The 23,997-nt window shown below is 38.9% G+C and overlaps 1 long non-coding RNA gene across 1 annotated transcript; it reads left to right on the top strand.

The window, feature by feature from the left end:
• The first annotated feature begins 577 nt into the window (after positions 1 to 577).
• LOC138828885 (uncharacterized) lies at positions 578 to 2,149 on the top strand. Its single transcript, XR_011372410.1, has 3 exons — positions 578 to 782; positions 1,674 to 1,790; positions 2,090 to 2,149. It is a non-coding gene; the product is annotated as an uncharacterized lncRNA (long non-coding RNA).
• The last annotated feature ends 21,848 nt before the right edge of the window (positions 2,150 to 23,997 follow it).

The following is a 23,997-nucleotide window of genomic DNA, read 5'->3' as shown; positions in this document are numbered from 1 at the left end:
CCTTTGATTCTGCTGGGCCTGGCCCACAGTTGTATCCCCAGAGCAGTGATCCTGCTGGGGTTGGGGCTGGGAGATTTGTGGAGAGGAGGGGTGGCCACGGGGGAGGCCAAGCTGGGATTGGGGGTGGTGGTGGTAGGGAGAGGATGGGAGGCCCTGGCAGAGGCTGGTGAAGGGAGGAAGGAGGCAGTAGCCCAGTGGCTCAGGAAGCAGCAACTGCAAAGGCAGCTGGGTTCTGGGGAGTGTCTGTGAGGTGCAGAGTTTGGCCCCTGGGGTCTGGTGGCTGGGTGAGGAGAGGAAGGAGTCTCAAATCCCACCTAAACAGACAATGAGAAATGAGACAACCAGTGGCTGAAGAATTACAAGAAGAAAGGCAGGGACTTGGGACTTGTAGGTAAACTCTGGGGGCGGGGAGGACAGCAGTGTTGGACAAGTGGTAGTCATGCCTCTCTGGAGGCTGTGGGCTTGGCCTCACTCTTGCCTTGAAGCAGGCACCATATAATTCTGCCTGGAATCTTTAATAGCAGCTTAGTTTAACCTTAAAGTCTAATTTATTTTCTTTGCTTTTTTTTTTTTTTTTTTTTTTTTGCTTACAGTAATAGAAGAATTGGTGGGACAATCTGAAAGGATCTCTGGCTTCTTATTTTCTCATCACCCTGAGCTACAACCTGTGTGCTACCAGCTTAGATGATGGGACTTTGAAATTCTGGAAAGCAGATGCACATCATAAGGCCCCATGGCTTTGGGATTTCTCACATTCTTTTTAAAATGTAATTGTTACTAAGGTGTGTACAGTGATTTCACAATTCATGTAATGTGTACACTTGTCTTGTAGACAATGCCATCCTTTCCTGAGCTTTTTCCCAGTTTCTGTTTTTTTTGTTGTTGTTGTTGATTGTTTTTGTTTTTGTTCCTGACCTTCAGCTTGAACTCAGGATTGGGTGTTGCCCCTGAGTTTTTTGTAATCAAGGCTACTTTACCTCTGGAGCCCCAGCTCCTTTTATGGCTTTTTGGTTGTTAATTGGAGAGAAGAGTCTCAGAGATTTTCTCACTCCATCTGGTTTTGAACTGAGACCATCAGCCTCCTGAGTAGCTAGTATTCTAGGCCTGAGTCCCCAGTGTCCAGCTACTAAAGTGTTGGTTTCATCCTTCCCTGTTTGTGTTACAACTTTCCTTAACTCTTGGCACTAATACTACATATTGCTTGGCTCAAATCTGAATCGGTGGAACATGCTGTATTTTGAGGAAGGCAGGAATAGGAAACTGTAGGCCACAGGGACATATAAGCTAAACAAATCATTGGGAACATGGCATAAAGACAAATAAGTTTATTGCCAGTTGACTGTGTCATGTCTTTACTGTTAATTCTGCATGGCCTGTGGATGATGTTATACATATCCAAATGGTCATTGGCAGAAATAAGGTTTCTCATCCTGTTCTATAAACAAAACAAAAACCAACCAAAAAATACTACCTATGAGTCCAGCAATTTCCTCTAATTAGAGATCAGTATGCCCTAGTTTATGAAAAAATATCCATTATTCAAGTGCTGCTACTTTTTCTAACCACAAATATAATGAAATATGTAGTTGTCTGTAGAATTGCGTATGAACACCATCATTTTAATTCACAAAAAATTCAGACATTTAAATGTTTATTTATCTATTTTTTGTCAGATGTGGGGCTTGAACTCAGTGCCTGGGCACTGTCTGTGAGACTCTGTGCTCAACATAGTTAGCACTCTACCAATTGAGCCACAGAGACACTTCTGACTTCTGAGTTGTTAATTGGAGGTAAGAGTCTTATGGGTTTTTTTCTTCCTGAGCTGACTTAGAACTGTGATCCTCAGATCTCAGCATCCTGAGTAGCTGGGATTACAGGAATGAGCCACTGGCACCTGGCTTCAATACTCATTTTTAAAATGATGAACTGCTTGGTGCCTCTGGCTCACATATATAATCCTAGCTATAGTTAGGATTACAGGTATGAGAAACAAACACTAGGTGTGTGTTGTTCATGATGGTTTATATTGGCATGTTTTGATATTGTTTGTTTCTTATACTACATTGCTCTTATTTTTATTTTCACCTAGGTGGGGGTGATAGGTACTAGCCAGTGTTGAACCTTCTTTGGTTGAGATGGAGCCATGTGGAAGTTCTTGCCTATGGCATGAAATTGAAATCCTCCAGCTCTCAGCTCCCAGTGAACCTAGATGTATTCCATCACGCAGAGCCAGTGGTTGGGGAGCATTGCAGAAAAAACTACACTGGTCTTGAACTGATGTCCCAAATAGCTAGCTTTACAGGCATATGCCTTCAAAACCTTGTTGTATTCAATTTCACTTTGAAGTAGTGTTTGTACATACTTAGAGAGTACAATGATAACACACTACATGTTTAATATATAGAAGTCAATACAATTAGCAGGTTAATCTCCTAAAACATTGAAGCTAATGTATTTTGGTAACCTCCTGACTGTGCTAGTTATTTTAGAATATACCATAAACATGAATACAATGATGATGTGTACTAGAAGATTGAAAGTTTATAGAGATTGAGACAAGTTAGACTATGTGTAGTAAATATATATTTATCCATTGCTGCTCTGAAGTACATTATCATATATTCACTGTGACAATACCATCATATATTCACCATGACAATAATTTTCTTGCAGTGTAGAATTTTCCATTTCATAATCTGCCATCTTTTATCTTTTTTACATTCTCCTTATAAGTATGAATGCTTTCTTGTTTCTTATAATGTTTTGAAATTAAGATGGAATTAAAATTCGTTGAGTCTACTGTAATTATCTCATTTTTTTTGGTTTTGTGATGCGAAACATTAAGACCAAGGGTGCCTGAAAGTGATGCCAGCAGACTATATCACTAAATTTTATTCTAATTACCTCTTATTATTGTATTTTGATATAGGGTTTTATTGTTGCTGTTTAATAATATAGAGTGTGGTGAAGGTGGACTGAAACTTGCAACCCCACTGCCTCCAATAACAATGCTTTCTTACTAGGATCTGGAAGCACATAATTATCACTCTAGCTAACAGGAGGTTGAGACCTGAGATTTACTTCAGATAGCCTGAACAGGGAATTTTATGAGTCTCTCCTCTCCAGTTCAGTACAGAAAACTTGCAGTGAAACTGTAGCACAATTGATAGGGCACTACACGCAAGGGAAAAACACTCGGGATTGTCATATAGCCCCTGAGAACAAGCCCTAAAACACACATATGCACAGACACACATTCACCCACATACACACACACTCTCACACACATGTACACAAACAAAATTGCAGGCAATGTTGTACCTTAAATTCTTATCCAGGGGTTGGACAACAGTCCACTTATTTGTGAAGGTTTTCCTTGATTATTTTGAAGGAGGAGGATAGTTCATGGGACACAGATGACAAGACTTTAGTGAGGAATACTTTATAAATGACTAGCTTATAAAAAGAACAGGAGCACAGCTTTTATCTTTAAATAGTACATTCCTTCAACTATAGTATTTTTAAATAATAATCATTGAATTATGAGAAGACAATGCAGCACCTCTTCCCTTCTCCCCTTCCCCTCTGTCATAAAATATGACAAAATTATCAAAAATAGTCTTTTATCTTACAAGAATGAACACTTGTAAAAATGTCTGACTATATGTGTAATGTTTGTTTTTCAATACTTGTTTGATTTTCCCACCTCTAAGTACTTGCCTTTTTTCCAGATGACAGCACACAGGGGCAGCAAGAGCAAACAGATTAGGAAACAAAAACCTTACAATGTCCTAGGAAGTAGATGTCAAAAATAGATGCAAGAAGCACATGACAGGCTGAGAGGGCCATGAGACCCAAAATGATTTGTGCATTATGAGAGAAATAGTGACAAATAAGGCTTGGATCTGACCTAGGAAGGGCTCCTTGAGGCTGAGACCATGCCTGTATCTAGGCTTAGCTGAGGATGTTGGGAATTGACAATGTCCACATGTGGATATAGTGATGTGAGAGGGGAGATTTCAGTCTCCAGTTTGTCTTTGGGATGGTCTTATGTGACCAAACAGCTTAGATCATTGGGCTCTGAGAAATGACACTACCTACCTCACAATGGAATAGAATATAGAACTATGAGAGCCAAGCAACTGTAACTGACATTCAGCTCAAGCCAGCTCACTTGGCCTGTGGTGCAGGAACAAGAAAGATGTTCTTGTGTTGTTTTCAAAGTTCAAGAGACTCAGCTCTCAGGCATGAGAGGTATGAGTGCCTCACTCAATGCTGCAGACTTTGGATCAGTGCCAAATCACGAATCCAATGTCTCAGGCCTTTTTTATAAGAAGAAACCAAGGGAATCATAAGGAAACTCAGGCAAGTATAACTATAACAGGAAACCTATCTAATCTCATCCAGCCCACATTAGAAACTTCTTCTTGTGTGCTTTTATATGTGTATACTGAGAAAATATTTACTGTGTACTTTTCAATCCACTCTATTACAATTACTCAATTTGAAGGGTACTCCCACTTTCACATTTCAAAGATCCATTCTTTTTACCACCTCAGTGTGACAATGAATCAGCCCAAACCCTGAATGTGCCTTATAACATATGGATCCTGGACTCAGGCTTGCTGGAAATGCTGGTAATGGACCTGGTCCCTGACTACCAGAAAGGTGATCCTTTCTATGTTGGAAACTTCCTCTACCACTATAGAGAGTGGGGGACAATGGAGCAGTTGCTGGATATTCTGTTTAAAAAGTGAATGTTCCTAAGCCAGGTGCCAGTGGATCATGCCTGTAATCCTAGCTACTCAGGAGGCTGAGATCTGAGGACCATAGTTCAAAGCCAGCCTTGACAGGAAAGTCCATGAGACTCTTATGTCCAATAAACCACTAGAAAACCAGAAGTGGCGCTGTGGCTCAAGTGGGTGAGTGATAGCCTTTAACTGAAGAGCTAAAGGATATCACCCAAGCCCAGAGTTCAAGCCCCACAACCAACAAAAAAAGTGAGTATTCCTCTTTCAAACTCAGGGTTGATGAGACCCCCTGGCAGAGTATTGGTATACTTGGCACCTTTCTGAGACTGTTTCACTGGAGTCTGATCAAGGAGCTTGGCTAGAGACGAAGAAGTACACTCTCTGGCTAATTCCTTAGGACTGGGCTGCCAGAGCATTTCATTTGCCTCAGAAGCTAGTGGAGCCTTAGCAATTTGCTTGCTGAGAGACCAGCATTAAAGGAATGAGCCCGTGGCATCCAACGTCCACCCTCACCTAGAAAATCACTATCTTGGAGGCCTTTGAAGGAATATAGACAGAAGAAAGGATGCAACTGAAACTTGAATTGGGGGCTTGAGTGCTGTCCCATTTGTAACACTCTACCATTTGAGCCCCAGTTCTGGCCTTTGGCTGGTTAATTGAAGATTAGTGTCTTTGGAATTTTACAAACTAGACTGCGTTCAAACTGTGATTAGTAGAATTAGAGGCATGAGTCATTGTGCATTTATTTGGACAGATGCATATAAGCATCCTCACAGAATTTGCATGAAATTGTGTAAACATATCTCCACTTTTTGTCTGTCATGTTTACATTACCATGTGGGTCTTAGCCAGTCCCATGTGTGTCCTGTTAGTTCAGAAAAGGAGAAGCATAGAGTTAACTTCCTTCTCTCCTTCCATTGGTACAGATCCTACTACCATAACTGGAAGATGAACAAGTGAAGAAGTAAGTGGATGTTGGCACAAAAAGAAGTTCTGTCCTTGAAAACTGGGTATCTTTGAGGTTTCTGAATCAAAGCCAACTTTCTTCTTTGCACACAAGTTGTGATTTTCACCAGGGGGTTGAGTCTTGGCACTTCAGTGCATAGCAGATTACACAGTTGTGGATGTGGTAGTGGTTTGGGACTCTCATGGAAGACAGGGAGGGCTGTGTATAGCAAGTCAGATTCAGTGGGGAAACAACTTTCTCTTCCTATCACAGGGAGAATTTTAGAGAATTATATTTAAGAAATTTCTAGAAGTGATATTTTGAGGACCATCCTGCTTGCAGAAGTCTCTTCCCACTTCCCAACCTGCAAGTCCTGCAGAAAGAAGCTCTAGTACAAGGCTCAGGATGAGGAGGGTGGAATTTCATTTTCCTTGTCACCAAACTGCCCACAGCATCGTTTATTCCATCCTCCTTATGTGGATGGACTTCTACCCTGATGATTTCTATGAACCCAAGAACCATTGCACCCTAAAAGAACTTACACAGTATGTCAAGCTCAACATGCCCTCTTCAGACTTGCTCTTCCACTTACATATTTTTCTGGACCAGCTGGAGGAACACATGACCCATGAGACCAAGAAAAAGAGGAAGAAGTCCTTGTTTCAATGCCTCAGAGCTTGTGAGTAGGAATGGAACCTAGGTCTCTAGAGATGGGCCTGATTGGCCAACAGCCCTTAGTACTCTCCAGCTTGGCAAAATGTCCTTTTATGGATATTCTTTGCCGGTAATATGTTCTCTTTTTGAAAGAACTTGGAAGTATACATTCAGAAATACCCTACCTTCCCATCAGTGTTCAGTCCAAACTCAAGTTCTACAGCTTCCCCCATTAGATCCTCATGGAAGTTTAGTCACACCTTAACTTCTAGAGTCTACTCTAAGAATCTTGTACCTATTTCCATTCTCAGGTTTGCATCAACGTAGAGCAGCTCCTGCAGAACTACAGATAAATAACCTTCAGTGATGTAGTCTATGGGGACTGATGGAGATCAGAAGCCATCACTAATCTCCAGAAAGCATGTGAACATAGAGTTTTTTTTTTAATTTGTAGAAAGGCCCAAGCAGGTTTTGAGTCCTATGGACATCCCACATGTGATGCAGGTGTACCTGCACATACCACCAAGGAAGAAGACGATCCAGAATGTCTTCCATTGATGTTCACAATCCAGCTAGATCAGCTCCAAACCAGTCAAAAAGAACACTTCTTGGTGTGCAGGGTAAATGTGTGCTAATGGAAAATGACCACAGTCTATGTTCAGTGAAACCAATAAGTGAGGTCCAAAATCTAGATTCAGTTGAAGAAAAGGAATCTTTCCTCAAAGAATACCCAGACCAATCTGTCCTCCTGCAGGGGATCCAATTTCCAATTGAGAAATTAGAATCTGTCCCTCTCTGGACTCAGGAAGAAAATCCTGTCTTTAATGAGGAAGTAGATCCCTTTGAGGACTCCGAGGCAGAATTTCTGCTGAAGGCAACTTAGAGGCCAATCTAGATTTAGAGATTCCTTTCCCTCTTCCTGGGAAAATCTTTATTTTTCTTTTTGTCCTGATTGTTGTAAAAGGTTCATTCTATTTATTTTTCTAACTTTATTAAAATGTCAATGTTTTTGATATATTCTAAAATTCATGAATCCTAAATGTTTCTTTTTAAACCTACAATCTGAAACATCGTGCATACATGTTCGGGGGGGGGGAACAGAGAGTGACAGGGGGCTGTACAAGACAGCCTACTGCATATAATGGGAACTGTTAAATGTACAGGGAGTGGCAAGGAAGCAGGTCATGACTGCATGGGGTGATAAGGTGGCTACAAAAGGTCTAGGACATAGCAGATCAGATGTCCTAAAAATCTATTCTGTCAATTGTGACAAATGCCACAATATTTATAGTGGTCTGTGGGATGCTCTTCCAACAGTGAGTTCAAATCTGTATACATCTTCATTGTGCTTTGGGTAAATATGGAAGAAAAATTTGACTCCAGTAATATAAAATATTTGACAAATGAAAATATTTGACAAAATATATAGAAAATATGTATACTGGAAAGTAAAAGCCATCATCAATAGAAGAAAGAAAGTTTACATAGATAAAAAAACACAAAATCAGGAAGAAAAGAAACCACAATTAAATTAGTTATATGTTAATATGTGTTATATTCTTTATGTTATATATAGTATATTATATAATATATAAGATTATGATTTTTCAAACTACAAAGGCATTTAAATTTTTAGTCTAGTATTTTTTTCACAAAACATTAATGTAAAATATTATTGGGGATAGTAGGGATATAATTTGATTATAATTATATGAATATATATTTGTGCATTTCTAGATATAACATTGATTAAAAATAGATGAATAATTATATACATATATTTGTATATATCTGTCTAGGAAGTGAATATAATGAAACTGACTACAGTATGTATATAAAAGCAGCTATGAGTTGAGGCCATGAGACTCAATCCTGTAATCCCAATGATATGGGAAGCTGGGTTCTGAGTTTTAATCTCTCTTACCCCCTTGGCCTTAGATTTTCTGAGGAGGCCTGGGCCTTTCAGTGTAACAAAGAGACACATATGCAGTGGGATCACACTCCCTGACCCCAGAGGAAAGTCAGTAGAAATCAGGACAAGCTTCTTATGTTATGACAGTCTATTCAGTTCCTGTACCAAGATGGCCATCTGTAGAACATAAGATGGAAAGTTGGCATTCCCTCCAAAAGGGTCTAAAAAGAGCCTTCTGAACTATAGTATCTGACAATACTGAATTAAACCTTATTTCCCTTCCCAAGCTGCAAACACATAGAAATATAGCAAGGGCTCAAGAGAGATGGGCAAAGATTTACAAATACATAAATTTACTCTGTTTTAGTAATTCAATGAAAATCATCAAAGGCATGTCTTTAATTTTTCTTTTTTCTTTTTAAAAGGAAATGGAAACATACTCTGAGTGTATCAGGAACTGGGTGACAGTTTGGTTGCTGAATTGTTGAATGCACTCCTGAGCAAAGGAGACACATATATTGGGGAAATTGTGTGGGGTTGGGTGTCCTCACACAGCTTTACAAAACAATAGCCATAACTTCTATGATGTCACAGTCACCTTTGCCATAGCAGCAAATAAGTGTCAAACACTGATTTTTCCCTGAAGTAGACTCAACACCACCAAATGGCACAAAGAATAAGAGGGAATGATTACTAGCCACCAGACTTCAGCTTGAGAAGCTGTCCTGACCAGAAGCTAGGATAAATTGAGCTGGAGAAGGCTAATCTCCATGTAAGGCTCCTGAGCACTAAGGACTAGGCACTATTACAGGTATTGGAGAAACAGAAGTGAATATGGCTCTCTCCTCACCAATTTCATGCTGAAAAGAAAACCAGAAATCATAATGATACTTTCTGTAAATCAGAGACACGAAATTGGTGGTTTTGTGGCAACAACTTCACATTGGGGATGGGGAGAGACATCCCTAAAGAGGAGATAGTTGATATGAGAGCCATCATCCAGGCAATTATCTAGGAGCAAGTTTTCTTTCATTATTTCTTTTTTTGGTTCCGGTCGTGGGGCCTGAACTCTGGGCCTGGGCGCTGTCCCTCAGCTCTTCAGCTCAAGGCTCTACCACTTGAGCCACAGCGCCACTTCCAGCTTTTTTCTTTTTGCTCATGTGGTGCTGAGGAATTGAACCCAGGGCCTCATGCATGCAAGGCAAGTGCTCTACCACTGAGCCACCTTCCCAGCCCTAGGAGCAGGTTTTCCAGGCAGTAAGAACAGTAAGTACATCCCCCATTGATGGGAATGGACCTGACTTGCTTCAGAAAAGGAAAACAGCACTGACATGCTTGCTTGTGAAATAAGAATGGAAGGGTACAATGAAGAAAAGAGAAATCAGAAATGAAGATAGAAATAAATTAGATATTTATTGGATGCTGCAGGTTACAAGAAGAAAAGTTATGATTTTAGTTTAAATCTGACGTGACCCACTGGAACCAAAGTAGTCAAACATATGGGTCTCTCGTGTCTCATAACTGGAATCCTAGTTACTCAGGAGGCTGATATCTGAGATTCAGGTTTGAAGCAAGCCCAAAGGAAATTTGGTAAGACTGATCTCCAATTAAACACCAAAAATATGGACATGAAGCTGTGATTCAGCTGGTAGACCACTAGCCTTGAGGAAAAAACTAAGGGACAGCACTCAGGCCCCAGGTCCAAATCCAAGGACTTCGCAAAACAAAGAAGCCAACAAATAAATTTTGGTGCTGTCATTCATCATTTAGCATTCTAGTTCAATATATTTGGTATTAGCCTTGGAATTATATCCTTAGCAAATGCTCTCCCGGATATTTTGCTTCATTACCAGTTTTCAAAGTCCTGGCATCACCACTGTCTCCTCCCAGTTAACATAGCAGTGTACCACTAGAAATTTGAAAATTTATTTTATTAATCACAAGAATTCCTATCATCTATCCACATACATGAAATGAATAGTAGCCACATTCCACTACTCTGAATATTTTTAATCCCCCTTTGAGTTAATTACCATTAAGGCTTAAAAACTCTAGAGTGGTTATCAAATTAATTCAACAGTCATCATTCTTCCACCCAATCTTGTAACATAAGTTTATAAAACTAGAGAGTATATGAAAGTGTACACATGATACCTTCTAACTATAATACTCTCAAGAAGTAGGGTTTTACAGAAACATCCTGATTGCATTGCCAAAGCAAAGGATAAGAGATTTAATTAAGCTACCTAACATCTCAGAAGGAAAATGCTATTGGCTTTAGAACAAATTCATTAGCCTGGAACTGAGGAAATTAGTTTCAGAAATGCCAGAGGCAAAGGGTATTATTCAAATCACCTTATCATGAGGCACAAGCAGCCTGTCTAGATCAAACTTCAAGGAAAAAAAGGGATGAATGAAAAGCAATTAATGCTTCTAAAACAAGCCAGTTGGTGGTGGTTCATGCTTTTTATCCTAGATACTTAGAAATCTAAAATGAAAGGATCTCAATTCAAAGACTGGCCAGGAAGAAAACCTTCCTCTCTGCAACCAGCAGACAGGAAGCATCAGCTCTGGGCCTGAAGCCCAGCAGGATGGCCTCTGCCCACAGACACACAAGACCACCCGCATCTAAAATATTATCAAATACATTCAAATAGTATCTTCTGTTTGGGAGATAACATTTAAAAGATGCATCAAAAACATTTCACTGAGTTCCAGTTAAAAAAGGAAGAGTGAAAGTGGAAATATGTACTCACTCACTGAAAGCTAAGTCACTGACTAGAATGATGTTAATAGGGCTAGAGGCCTATTTGGTAACTTATTCATTCAACCATCTTTCCTCACAACTTGTCAGTCAGCCTGAATAGTGAGATTTTTGGTTTTTTGTTTTTATTTTTTGTGCACATATTGTACAGAGGGGTTACAATTACATGGGCAAGATAATGAGTACATTTCTTATCAAGCATTGCAGCCTCCTCCTTTGTTTACCCTTCATATGACTTCCCAGTCTCCCCTTGCTCCCCCAATCCCCCCCCCCCGCACCAAAGTTGTAAAGTTCGTTTTCGACATGACAACTTGTACTTTTCATTGTAGCAACAGGTCCACCTGTATTCTTTTTTTTTTTTTTTTTTTTTTTTTTTTTTTTTTTTTTGTCGGTCGTGGGGCTTGAACTCTGGGCCTGGGCGCTGTCCCTCAGCTCTTCAGCTCAAGGTGAGCGCTCTACCACTTGAGCTACAGCGCCACTTCTGGTTTTCTGGTGGTTTATTGGAAGTGGTTTTTTGGTGGTTTATTGGAGATAGGAGTCTCACTGTCTCTCCTGCCCGGGCTGGCTTTGAACCGCGATCCTCAGATCTCAGCCTCCTGAGTAGCTAGGATTACAGGCGTGAGCCACCAGCGCCCGGCTCCACCTGTATTCTTAAACGACTTGTTTTTCCCCATCTCCTCCACAAATTATACCGACATCAAATATAGTGAAAGCAGGGGTTAAACTGAGATTTTTGAATGAAATGTGTGTGAGCATGTAGCTTGTGAAAGTAGTAATGAAAAGCTAGGCACTGGAAGCTCAGGCCTGTAAAACTAGCTACTCAGAACGCTGAGATATGAGGAACTCAGTTCAAAGACAACTGAGCAAAAAAGACTCTTACCTCCTGTAAGATTAAATTAAAAGAAAGCTGAGCTGTGCTTCAACTGGTAGAGTGCTAGCATCACATACAAAAGCTAAGGGACAGTATTTAGGTCCTGAATTCACGCCCCATACTCAAAGCTCTCATACACAAAATAAGCATGTCAACACCACAGTATATGCATATGTTAGCAAGAGATGTAGATGAATGGGATGATGACATCATTTACCTCACCTTTAGTCTCAAGCATTCTGTGTAGCATAGCTCAGTGTGTGAAAAGCCCTAGTGTGTGAAAAGTCCTGTATATGCCTTTATCTGATTGGGAGAAGGGAAGGGAAATAACAAAATGCTGAAAGAAGTACAAAAGGTGACCCATTGCAACAATGATACTCACAGTACACTATGGCAGAAATTAACTTTACAATGTAAGGGGGGGAGTGGAGGGAAGGGACAGAGGGTGAAAAACACTGGAGTAGGTACCAATGTTCAATGAGAAGTGTTACTTAATCATGTAAATGTAACCCCTCTGTACAGCATCTTTATAATAAAATTGATTTTTAGAAATATAAAAATTAAAAAAGGTTTTTTCATAAAAATCTCAAGCTGATACTAACAGAACTTCTGAGTTCATGTCAAAGTGTTTTTTTAGGACTTTCAAGAAGCTAGTACTAAGTACATATAACCACAATTAAGTGATAATGAGAAAAGTAGTGCTTTTTATTGTATTATATAAATAAAGAAAAATTTTTTTTCATTTCTGTTTACATGGAATTCATGTTTGTGATCTGCATTGTTCCCAAGTCAGACTAATCTCTTGTCCTTAGCTTTCTTTGGTATGTATAGCCTGGACATGTAGTCTGAGGTAGAAGAATTATTCTTTGTTCAACTTGGAGGTCTAGCATAAAAGCCTTCCTCCCTGGGCAGGAGGAGGAGGAGGAGGAGGAGGAAGAAGTTAATAAAACCAAACCAGTGAGAGAGAAAAATTGAGAGAGCAAGGGAAGGAGTGACATTTCAAAAAAGAAATGTATCCTGACCTGACTTATATGACTGTAACCTCTGTGTAACTCACCTTGATAATAATAATACAAAAGAAAAAACAGAAATATAGTGCTGGAGGCATAACCCAAATGGAAGATCAGACTAATATGTATGTGATACCAAGTTCAAACCCCATCATCAATTTCCCCTTCAAAAAATGGCTCTTCTCATCACTTGTGCTTTCCCTAGCTTATGAAAGGGGGTGCAAACAGTTAAAGAGAGAGAAAGGTAATCTGTCAGGAACAGAACTGTACTTGCAATGAGCAGTACTTGCTAGAACACATGTTGACTAGAACACATGATGACTCTATGTTTTCTGAAATAACAGACCTAGTTGGGCTTGAATACAGGCTCCACTGTATACTAGCTGGGGACTCAAAATTAACTAAACTCTCTGGATCTCAAATTCTTCACAGGTAAAGTGAGCATAACAATACTTATATCACGGGATTATGAGATCTGGATGTCATCAAACATGGAGCGGGTTTTATTTTAGGTGTGTGTTCAACACTCAAACACTGCTGGAAGGAGTATAAACTGGCATGATGTTTACTATATTACTTAACAGTAATACAACAACTACTACAGACTCACTCCTGTAATCTTACTTACAAAAGGTTCTAAGCCTGGACAGGAAACTGGAGCAGACTCATCTCCAATGAGCTCTAAAAAAGCTTGAGGTGGAGTTTGGTTCAAGTGGTAGAGTGCTTGACTTAGCATAAACCTCAGGAACAGTGCCCAGACCCTTAGTTCAAGCCCTAGGACCAACACAAGCACACACACACACACACACACACACACACACACACACACACACACACACACACTAAATTTTGTATGTTCCTATCATCCCACTTAATACTTTCCCTCTTCCAAGTTCACCAGTTGTTGTTTTTTTTTGTTTGTTTTAAAAGGGACTTGCTGTGTAGCTCAGACTGCTCTTAAACTTACAATCCTCGTGGGTGCTGGGATTACAGGCATGCCTACCATAATTGGCTTCACTCAGTAACTTTATTTATTATATTTTCTGCAAGAAATCCATTCATACTTATGAAGATATATGGCTTAAAGCTGTTCACAGTAATATTCTACTGGACAAAATGTAAACAATATAGCTGGACATGGTAATATGCAACCACATGGTAATGCCAGCCAATACTCAGGAGAATAAGGAGTTGAGGAAAGCTTGGTCTACACTGCAGAACCTGGTCTCCAAGTGAAAGAAATTCTAAAAATATTAATCTACTATGAAGTACACAATATGTTAAATTTATGTAATGGAACAAATAGATCATTGTTAATGGAAATAAAATCTTGGCAGAAATTATAAATACATACATATGTATATATATTTAAATTTGGAGAAATAAAATTTCAAGTGGTATTATCTGAATCTTTCAGTCTACTTGTCACCTACCTATTTACCAACACATTGATTTCTGTTTAGTCTTCACAAAACACTGTTCTCTCACATTAGTACAAAAAAATTGCAAAACAAAAAATACATTATCATAAATACAAATGTAGTTTAATCCCTACTATAAGAATTTGGAGAAAACTTGCATTCAGTTAATGGCATTGAATATTGTTCAAGAAGGGGAGTCTAGGAGAATGTTGACTCTGTGTGTGTGTGTGTGTGTGTGTGTGTGTGTGTGTGTGTGTGTGTGTGTGTGTGTGTGTGTGTGTGTGTGTTCCATGAGTAAATAATGGAGTTAGAAGTCGACCTATTATTCTTGCTTAGTCTTTTTGCTCAAAGCTGACACTACCACTTGAGCCACATCTCCACTTCTCGATTTTGGTTTCTTAATTGGAGAAATATCTCAGATTTTTCTGCATGGGATGATTTAAACCTGAATCCTCACTTTTTGACCTCTAAAGTAGCTAGGTTTTTAAAACATGAGCCACTGGTGGATAGCAACTACATTAACATTTTTGCATGTTTGATGAACTTTAAAGTAAAACATATATGTTACTTTTGAGAATGGCAGGAAAGAGTAATAAATGTCTAACAGAATTTAAAACATACAAAGCTGAGAATGGCAACTAGCTGAGAATAGGATGGAATAAATCAAAATTTCCTATAACAGTTTTCAGTCTGTGCACAGAAATGATTGCATTGTTGGAGGCCAAGGCCATCAGATAGCTGAGCTCCAGCTGGCTGCTATGCTCATGAGGCCAGCTAGTGCTATTCACAAGAATGTGATGTTGTTGGATGGCAAGGATCAGCTTCAAGTTCGGAACCTGGAATGTTTCTATTAATCTAGAAGGGGAAATATACCAGGACCCAATGACTGGGTATGTGGTTAGTGGTAGAATGCTGGCCTAGCATGCATGATACACTTGATTTGATTCCTCAGTATGATGTAAGCAGAAAAACTGGAAGTGGTGCTGTGGCTCAATTGGTAGTGTGCTAGCCTAGAGCAAGAGAAGTTTAGAGAGAGTGCCCAGGCCCTGATTTCAAGCCCCCAGTGCTGGCAAAATTAAAAACAAATCAAACCAACCAAGCACAAAATGCTGTTTGTTGAAATAAATATGTTGAAGAATTCTTTATGTTCACTAGAAAATTGTGCTGTTGGGCATTCATAATGAACTTTGTTATGAAAAATTAAAGTAAATTAATGAAATATTATCTGGCATTGTTCAGGGCATAGTGAGATCTAAAAATGATTGCTGCGTATGGTTACTTGACATAACAACATTAGAGATACACTTGCCAGATTGTGATTTTTTTTCAGTATACAATTGTGGGATTTTTTTCTTTTTCAAAATAACTTTACTGCCGGGTGCCAGTGGCTCACACCTGTAATCCTAGCTACTAAGGAGGCTGAGAATTGAGGTTCTCTGTTCAAAGCCAGTCCAGGCAGGAAAGTCTGTGAGACCCTTATCTCCAACTAAAGGTTCAGAAAATGTGAAGTGGCACTGTTGCTCAAGTAGTAGAGTGCTAGCCTTGAGCTGCAGAGCTTAGGGACAATGCCCAGACCCAGAGTTCAAGCCCTACAGCCATCAAAAAATAATAATAGTAATAATATTAATTTTATTGTTACTATTAAGGTTTTATATATAAAGGCTACCATTTCATATGTTTGTTTCTTTGATAAAAGAAACGCATATCCATCTTCATTGCCAACAGTTGCTATATATTTATTCAAATACACACATACACACATACAAACACGTGTAGTATAAAGACCCAGGCAGTCTGCAAGGAAATATTTTAATAGGAATTCCATAAAATATTGTCTGCTGAGATCTGACTTGAATTTATAGTAATATCTAGCTGCTTCCACCCCTGGACAAGTCATCATCATTGGTGAAGATGTTGCCATTTGAATTTAGAATGCCCCAGAAAGACCTGTGTTAAAGAAAAATGATTTACTATTTCCTGAGAATACCTGAATATTTCCTCTGGAGATTAAGTTCTTCAGAGTGAAACCCATGAGAACATAGACTCTCATCTTCTTTTATCTTTAATCATTCTAAGTCAAAAACTTTTCTCTTTGACATACTCTCCACTTTCACATTGTCTTGTCACAGGCCACCAAAGCAATAAAACCAACTGAACATACCCTGAAATCTTCGAACTTGTAAATCTGAGTAAGCTGCTTAATAAATGGACAATATCATTATTATGGTAGGTTATTAAGCTAACACAGAAGTCTAGTCTTTCTAACAATGTAGAATATATTAAAATGTGCTTCATATTGTATTTTGTGTTTTTGTTTCTGTTAGTCCTAGGGCTTAAACTCAGGACCTGGATGGTGCTTTTGTGTTCTAGGCCAGAGCTTGACATACAATCTGAACTGAACTCCATTTCCCCTGGTGGTTAATTGGAGATGAGAATCTAATGAAGTTTCCTACTTAGGCTGGCTTTGAACTGTGATCTTAGGATCTCAATCTCTTAACTAGCTAAGATTACATCCTTGAACTACCAGTGCCTAACCATGTTGCATATTTTGTGTAATTCCAATTTCCAGCATTGTGTAGATGCTCTTACTACAATATATTTTAAAAAGTAACCCTGTTTCCATTGTATTTGATGATGGTATAATTTGTGTGGGGGGGGGAAGGGAACAAACAAATTGTTTAAATAGGGATACAGATGGACCTATTGCAACAGTGAGATGTACAAGACGTTATGTAGAAAAATGAACTTTACAACTTTGGCACAGGAGTGGGGAGCGGGGTAGGGGAGATAGGTAGGGATGGTAAGGGGAAACAAAGGAGGAGGCAACAATGCTTGATAAGAAATATACTCATTACCTTGCCCATGTAATTGTAACCCCTCTTTATGGTATTTTCACAGTAAAAAAAACCTTAAAACATGGATATTTGTAAAGTTTATAATAAAGAATGTTCAGCCTTTACAAAATGTATGCAAAATCTATGCTAAACTATTGATATTTACTGTACCTTTCCTGCAATCAGTTTGATATAGTTTAATATTTGTCATGCCAAGTTTTTCTATATTCTACTGGAGATTTACTTTTTCATGTATGTTTATATATGTATATGTACATGTATCTACCTATCTATCTATCTATCTATCTATCTATCTATCTATCTATCTATCTATCTATCTATCTATCTACATATCTATCTATCTACATATCTATCTATCTATATCTATATATTCTGTATTCTCTCTCTATATATATATATTCCAATGTGGATAAATAGACTTGAAACTTTGCTTTGTTATTCTGTTCGGAAGCTGAAACTGGTCAGCTCATTCTGTGACAATATCTGTGCTCATTCTCATCATTCCTTTATTTACCACACAATCTGCCTTCTAAAACCAGCTTCATTTCCTAGGTAAGGTTACCAATCAGTCCAACCAATATACACCCAGAGGCTTTTAATAAAGCAAGCTTTAAGGAAGGAAGATAACATGAAGTGACAACTACAGAATTTCTACAGAGACCTGACATCGTTCACATTTCTGCCTTCCTTCTCTTCTCATACTTCAGAAAGCATTGACTAACCCTGTAAATATACTGCATTTATCACTTAAGGATCAGTGTTTTTTTTTTCCAACCCAAAACCTTCTTTTCCATGATTTTTAACATAAACTTTTAGGACTTTTTTTGATTCTGATAGGATTCCATTGAAAACGAAGCCAAGTATATCAAGAAAGCCAATGTTTTCAACTCACAGTACTAAACAAAAGAGGGAGAAAATGAAGGTTAGCTATATATGTTAAGCACAAATATAGGCAATATCAAGATATTTTGAAATTGTATATTTTTACTGGATAAAGTGGCTCAAACCTGTAATATTATCTGCCTGGAAAACATAGATTAGAGAATTCCAGTTCCAGGCAAGCACAGACAAAAAAAGTTTCAGAAACTCTAACCATTTGCTGGGTGCAATGTGTTTTGCTTGTTCAAGCAGGCCCAGGCATAGTGATACTACCTCAAAATAAGCAATCAAATTACATTCTGCAGTTATGGCAGTAGTAGAGATGCTGTTTCACAAGTATAGAGTTTTGGGTTCAATCTTCCAGCACTGCTAGGCATTTAAGTGTGTGACCGGGCAAGAATTTGGCATGTGTAAGGTCAAGATTTCACACTCTTTTTACAAGCTCTAATAAAACCTTTATCTCTTTTGGTATTTAAAAAAAAATATACCATAACTTCCATGCCCAAACCAAATAATTTCCTATCAGAGCTTTTCTCCTATCCGTTAACGAATATGTTATGTGTTGGATACTGTCCCAATGAAATCACACTAAAGATAAAAAATCCATTGCCTTAGAAAGTGACTGCATTTGGAAACAGAATCTCAAAGGTAGCATTTAAGTTGAAGTCTCCTCCAAGAAAAGCAGAAGGCCTTGAATATTCCAAGGAAAGAGGACTCTGAAGAAGCCAACTCTGATCTTGGAGTTTTAGTTCCACCAACTCAGAGGCAATGTATTTACAGTGTTAATGCTACCCAATCTGTGGTAGTGTGTTATTACAATTAATAACAAATGTGGAATCTATAAGACATGAAAAGTCATTGACTCTTGGGGTCCATGACTCATCTTTACAATGCTAGTGATTAAGAAGGATGAGACATGGGGGATAATGCTTTTCAGGCTAGTAGGAAAATTCATGAATACTATCTCCAATTAACTATAAAAATTTCTGGGCTGGAGACATGGTTCAAATGGTAGACTGATTATTGTTAACAAACAGAGAACATGAGGTATGTTCAAGCCCAAATTGGGAGAAAGAAAAAGTCCTTAGAATACTGTGAGAAACAGAGCTATGAATAGGAAAGCAGAAACAAAAGAAATAAACATTGATACAGACAGACCTTCCCAATGTCAAATATGGCACAAACTCTAATATTTAGGGTTTTCCTTCCTATACAGTAGAAATAAATGGTAGTTTGATTTGACAAAACTAAAGTGTAAAACTGTATGCAATAAACAATCACATTACTTTTATGTTTCCATAATTTAAATTTCCTACAAATTTATAGAATAGTGTAGCTTTGGAAAATCAATAAATGTTGCATTTTCATATAGGATTACATATCCTTTTAAGTGTTGTCTAAAACTGATCTACACTGAAATAATTGCCATTGTACCTTTCTCAAGATTCCAAATGTTTATATTTTCTACTGACCTTCCACAAAAATCATACCCCAAACATAACTTTTTAGTTTGTTCATGCAATCATAGAAACATAAACATATGGCCCAAAATGTTAATTACTTTTATCTGCTGTCATTAATGTAGTATAACTAATACAATTAAGTATATACCTTGAGAGAAATAAGATTCTTCCTTCTAAATACAGATTTGCAGGCATACACGTGCCCACGCGCACACACACACACACACGTGCACACACACACACACACACACACACACACACACACACACACACACACACACACATTTACCATTCTGACTCAGGTTAGGTTCCTGACATTGAGTATCAGACAATGATCTAATAATCAAACTTTCCTGCCCAGATATAAAATACATTCATAATTCCACACATACAAAAATACCAGATCATTCAAAATAATGAGAATATTTAAAAGAACCATCCAGCTCCTGAGCCATTTACTCCCTGATTTCATTCATTCATGATGATTCATTTTTCATATAATAATTAAAAATCTTTCTGAGTCTCTGATTAGCAGACAAAAATATGCTATCATATAATAGAAAATGTAGGTAAAATTACTTGTCCCTAGGTAATCTTTAATATATCTTATCAAAGACTTCTGTTTCCTTCTTGCAGAGTCTGTTTCCGGCATTTTACCATCATGTCTAATATTAAATTACAAAGGACATGCCATATTCCTTAATTCATTTTTCCTAAAGGTTACGCTATGGAGTTGAATCTGATTTGTTTGCGTATTCTAAATTAAATATTCTCAACAACTTGAATTATTGTTGGTGTTACTCCTAAGCCATTTGAAACATCAAAAAGAACTGGAAATTCACTTGGCAATGATTTGTGACTGGCAGTAATGGTTGTGGGGGGATGAAGGACTTGAATTATCTAGAGTACCTTAAAAATGGTACTGTTCTTTAAAGGGATGATCGTTTAGTAAGCTTTTAAAGTGTGGTTTTCTTATTTCATCTAACAAGATAAAAGTATGCTTTTCATCACATTCTTGCCTGCAAAGCAGTAGAATTATTTCCTTTGTACAGTTTATGCCCAGCTGCTACTGTAGTGAAACCCACAAACAACTGCACAGCTGTGTTAGCTGCTCTAGATTTTGAAAATTTCTTCCAGTAGTCCTTGTAATTTGAGCCCAGATTCATGTGATAGCACATAATCCACAATTACAAAGCACCACAGTATACAAAGACCACGTGCAAAATGAGGTTCAATTTTTTTCTTTGTTGTTTCCTTTTTGTCTTATTGTCTTTTAAGGAGCTAGGGGCTGTTTATTTCTCATTATTGTTGATGTGACCTAAATAAATTTACCACATTATTCAAATAAAATAAATAGATATAAAAAGACATATTTAGTCACAAAATAAAGCTAAACATTTGAGTGACTTTTTAAATTCTAGTCCTGTTCTCAGTTATCTTCAAATAACGTTGAGATGAGTCAAGCATATGTGTAAATCGACATATATCAAGCACACAGAACTCTGGAATCTTTGCGCTTTGATTTCTATATCAACTTCACCTAGAAAAGAAAATTATCACTTGCTTCATGTCTTAAGTAATCTACTTAAAACAAGTTTTATTAGTCTTTTTCTCTTAAAATAAATTTTTTTTTGCCAGTCCTGGGTTTCTAAAATTATTTATTATTTATTTTTTAATTGTGAAAATACCATACAGAGGGGTTACAATTACATGGATAAGGTAATGAGTACATTTCTTATCAAGCATTTTTGCCTTCTCCTTTATTTCCCCTTCCCATCCCTTTCCATCTCCCCATTGGTATAAGTTCTGGAGGGGAAGGGAAAAAAAAAAACACATTGTTTTAATAGCATATAGGTGGACCCATTGCAACAATGAGATGTACAAGATGTTATGTCCAAAAACCAACTTTACAAGTTTTATTACTTTTATCAATAGATCTCATAATCTACGGAATTGAGGCATTGCATAAGTATTTGATTTCTGCGGCGCGGGCCTTCTCAACCAGCGAGGAAGAACGAACACCACACCAGGAGTCTTCTCAGATCACGCTTTATTGGAGAGCCTTTTAGTTGATGGGAGAGCTTGAGCACGAGAGACTGTGCACCCGAAACATGGCCGCTTATATAGGGAATAGGAACACGGGTCTTTCTATCATTGGTCGTCTGCCTTTCACCGTCACCAGGTGCCACGGGATTGGCTGGGGACTCTACGTGGCTTGCGCATGCGCAAAGCCCAGGACCCACCGTCCCGCCAAGCACCGCCTGAAATGGAGTGGTTACCTCAAAGCTGCAAGGGAGTGGGCGCCATCTTGTAATGGCGTCTACCCTGGCTCCCTACAGTTCCCCCTTTTTTGTTTTTTTGGCAACAGGTAAGAGTAGAGGTTGGGCCTCTGTCTAAAACATTAGGACCTTGCACTGGCCTTCGCCTGAGGGGCGCCTTCCCCAGTGATGACCAGGCCAGTCCGATGCCTTTTTTGCAGAGGTGGGATCTTGGGCATCAACCCACTTGCAACCCAGCATGCTCTTCTTGAGGAGATGGTACCCTCAAGTGCAGTGCACTTGCCTCGCACCCTGTCCCAAATTGCAAATTGCATACCTGTCCCGGTGCAATGGGATCCCCTAATCCCTCGGGGTGCTAAGGCTATGCAAGATGGTAAGGCTTAATTGCCTCTCAGGGCCGACAGCCAGATCTGGGGTGAGAATCCACTCTCCAAAGCGGCTAATGCTTGCAAGATAACAACCTTGTCCCTTCTGGTTTGGGCTCGAAGGCGACAGACCAACCATAGGCAGACCACGCATCCTCCCAGGCAGCAGGCTAAAAACATTCCGACTCCCACCCACTCTTTGAAAAAGGACACCGCAGAGGCAATCCAGTCAGTAAATTGTAACAGCCCACAGCATCATTGGTTTAGCTATCACAGGGATTGCTATTAGCACTGTTGCTAACAGCAGGAAGATCAGCTGCATCAGGAGACGAGTGGATGGCATCTTCAAGAGGGGGTTCTGCTGCAGTCTCCACTGGCCTGGTCAGTCTCGTTGGCACCCAGTGAGGTACTTCTTGACTCTGTGGAAAAATACAAACAGCTCCCCTGGATCTCGTTATTACCGGATCCGGTCCATACCATTTATTATTAATAACATCCTTCCACATAACCATGTCTTTAGTATCCATGGGGTCTCTTGTCATATGCCGATCTGCAGCAGACTGATCATTGTCATTTAGAATTAAAAAATTAAGGGTAAAGAGCGCAAGAGAAAGTCTTTCCCTGGGGGACGCTGACTCAGCAATTCCCCCTTTTTGTTTTTGAAGCATTTCTTTTATGCTTCTATTAGCTCTTTCCACTATACCTTGTCCTTGAGGATTGTAGGGCAATCCGGTGGTGTGGGCAACCTGCATTTGGGCGCAAAAGGCGCGAAAACCATGGGAAGTATAAGCAGGGCCATTATCCGTCTTGAGTCTAAGGGGCTTTCCCCAAGCTGCCCAAGCTTCTAAGCAGTGTATTTTGACGTGAGACACCTTTTCTCCTGCCAGAGGTGTGGCATGAATGACACCAGAAAAGGTGTCCACAGACACATGTAAATATTTTAACTTACCAAATTCGGTCAGATGAGTAACATCCATTTGCCATAGGGTGTTTGGTCTCAACCCCCTGGGGTTTACCCCCACATGGGGAGGATGAAGAAAGGTAACACAGGATTTACAGGCTTTAACAATATTTCTTGCCACATGCCTGGACAAATTATATCTTTTCCTAAGGGTATTAGCAGGTACATGATACAATCTATGAAAGTCTTTTACCAATTCTACAGGATCAGCAGCGACCAGAGCCACAGCCCGAGTTGCCTGGTCCACCAAATCATTACACCTTGCCATCGGGCCCGGCAACATAGAGTGGGCGCGAATATGTCCAATATAAAAAGAGTGTTTTCTGTTTAAGATAAGGGATTGAATCTGTAACAAAACATTAGAAATTGTACTGGCCTGCTTAATTGAAGCAGCAACTTCAAGAGAAGCAACGGCATTTACAACATATAATGAATCAGAAAATAAATTAAAAGGTTGATCAAATCTTTTAAAAACTTCAAGCACAATTAAACATTCAACAGCCTGGGGGGCATTCGGCCAAAAATTAAAGACTACTGGCTGTTTGTGTCCTTGAACAAAAAGGGCACCTTGTCCAGATTTTGATCCATCCGTAAAGATGGTCAGAGCATCAACCAAGGGCTCCTTTGAAGTGACAACAGGAAAATACACTAAATTTTTGTTAACTATGGCAAGCAGAGGATGCTTAGGATAATGGTTATCAATTACATTTGGAAATGAGCAAACAAGAATTGCCCACATATCCACTGTGGCTGCTAAAATTTCAACTTGCTCACGGGTGTATGGAATAATTAATTTATCTGGAATTTTTGCAAAGTGCATCAAACAATACTTTATACCCAAAATTGCCTGCTTAGCCACTAATGCA

The sequence above is a fragment of the Dipodomys merriami genome, unplaced genomic scaffold, assembly GCF_024711535.1.
Source record: "Dipodomys merriami isolate MVZ:Mamm:240054 unplaced genomic scaffold, mDipMer1.0.p SCAF_1667, whole genome shotgun sequence".
In the NCBI taxonomy this organism is placed as follows: domain Eukaryota; kingdom Metazoa; phylum Chordata; class Mammalia; order Rodentia; family Heteromyidae; genus Dipodomys; species Dipodomys merriami.
This window is presented reverse-complemented; position numbering and strand designations above follow the sequence as displayed.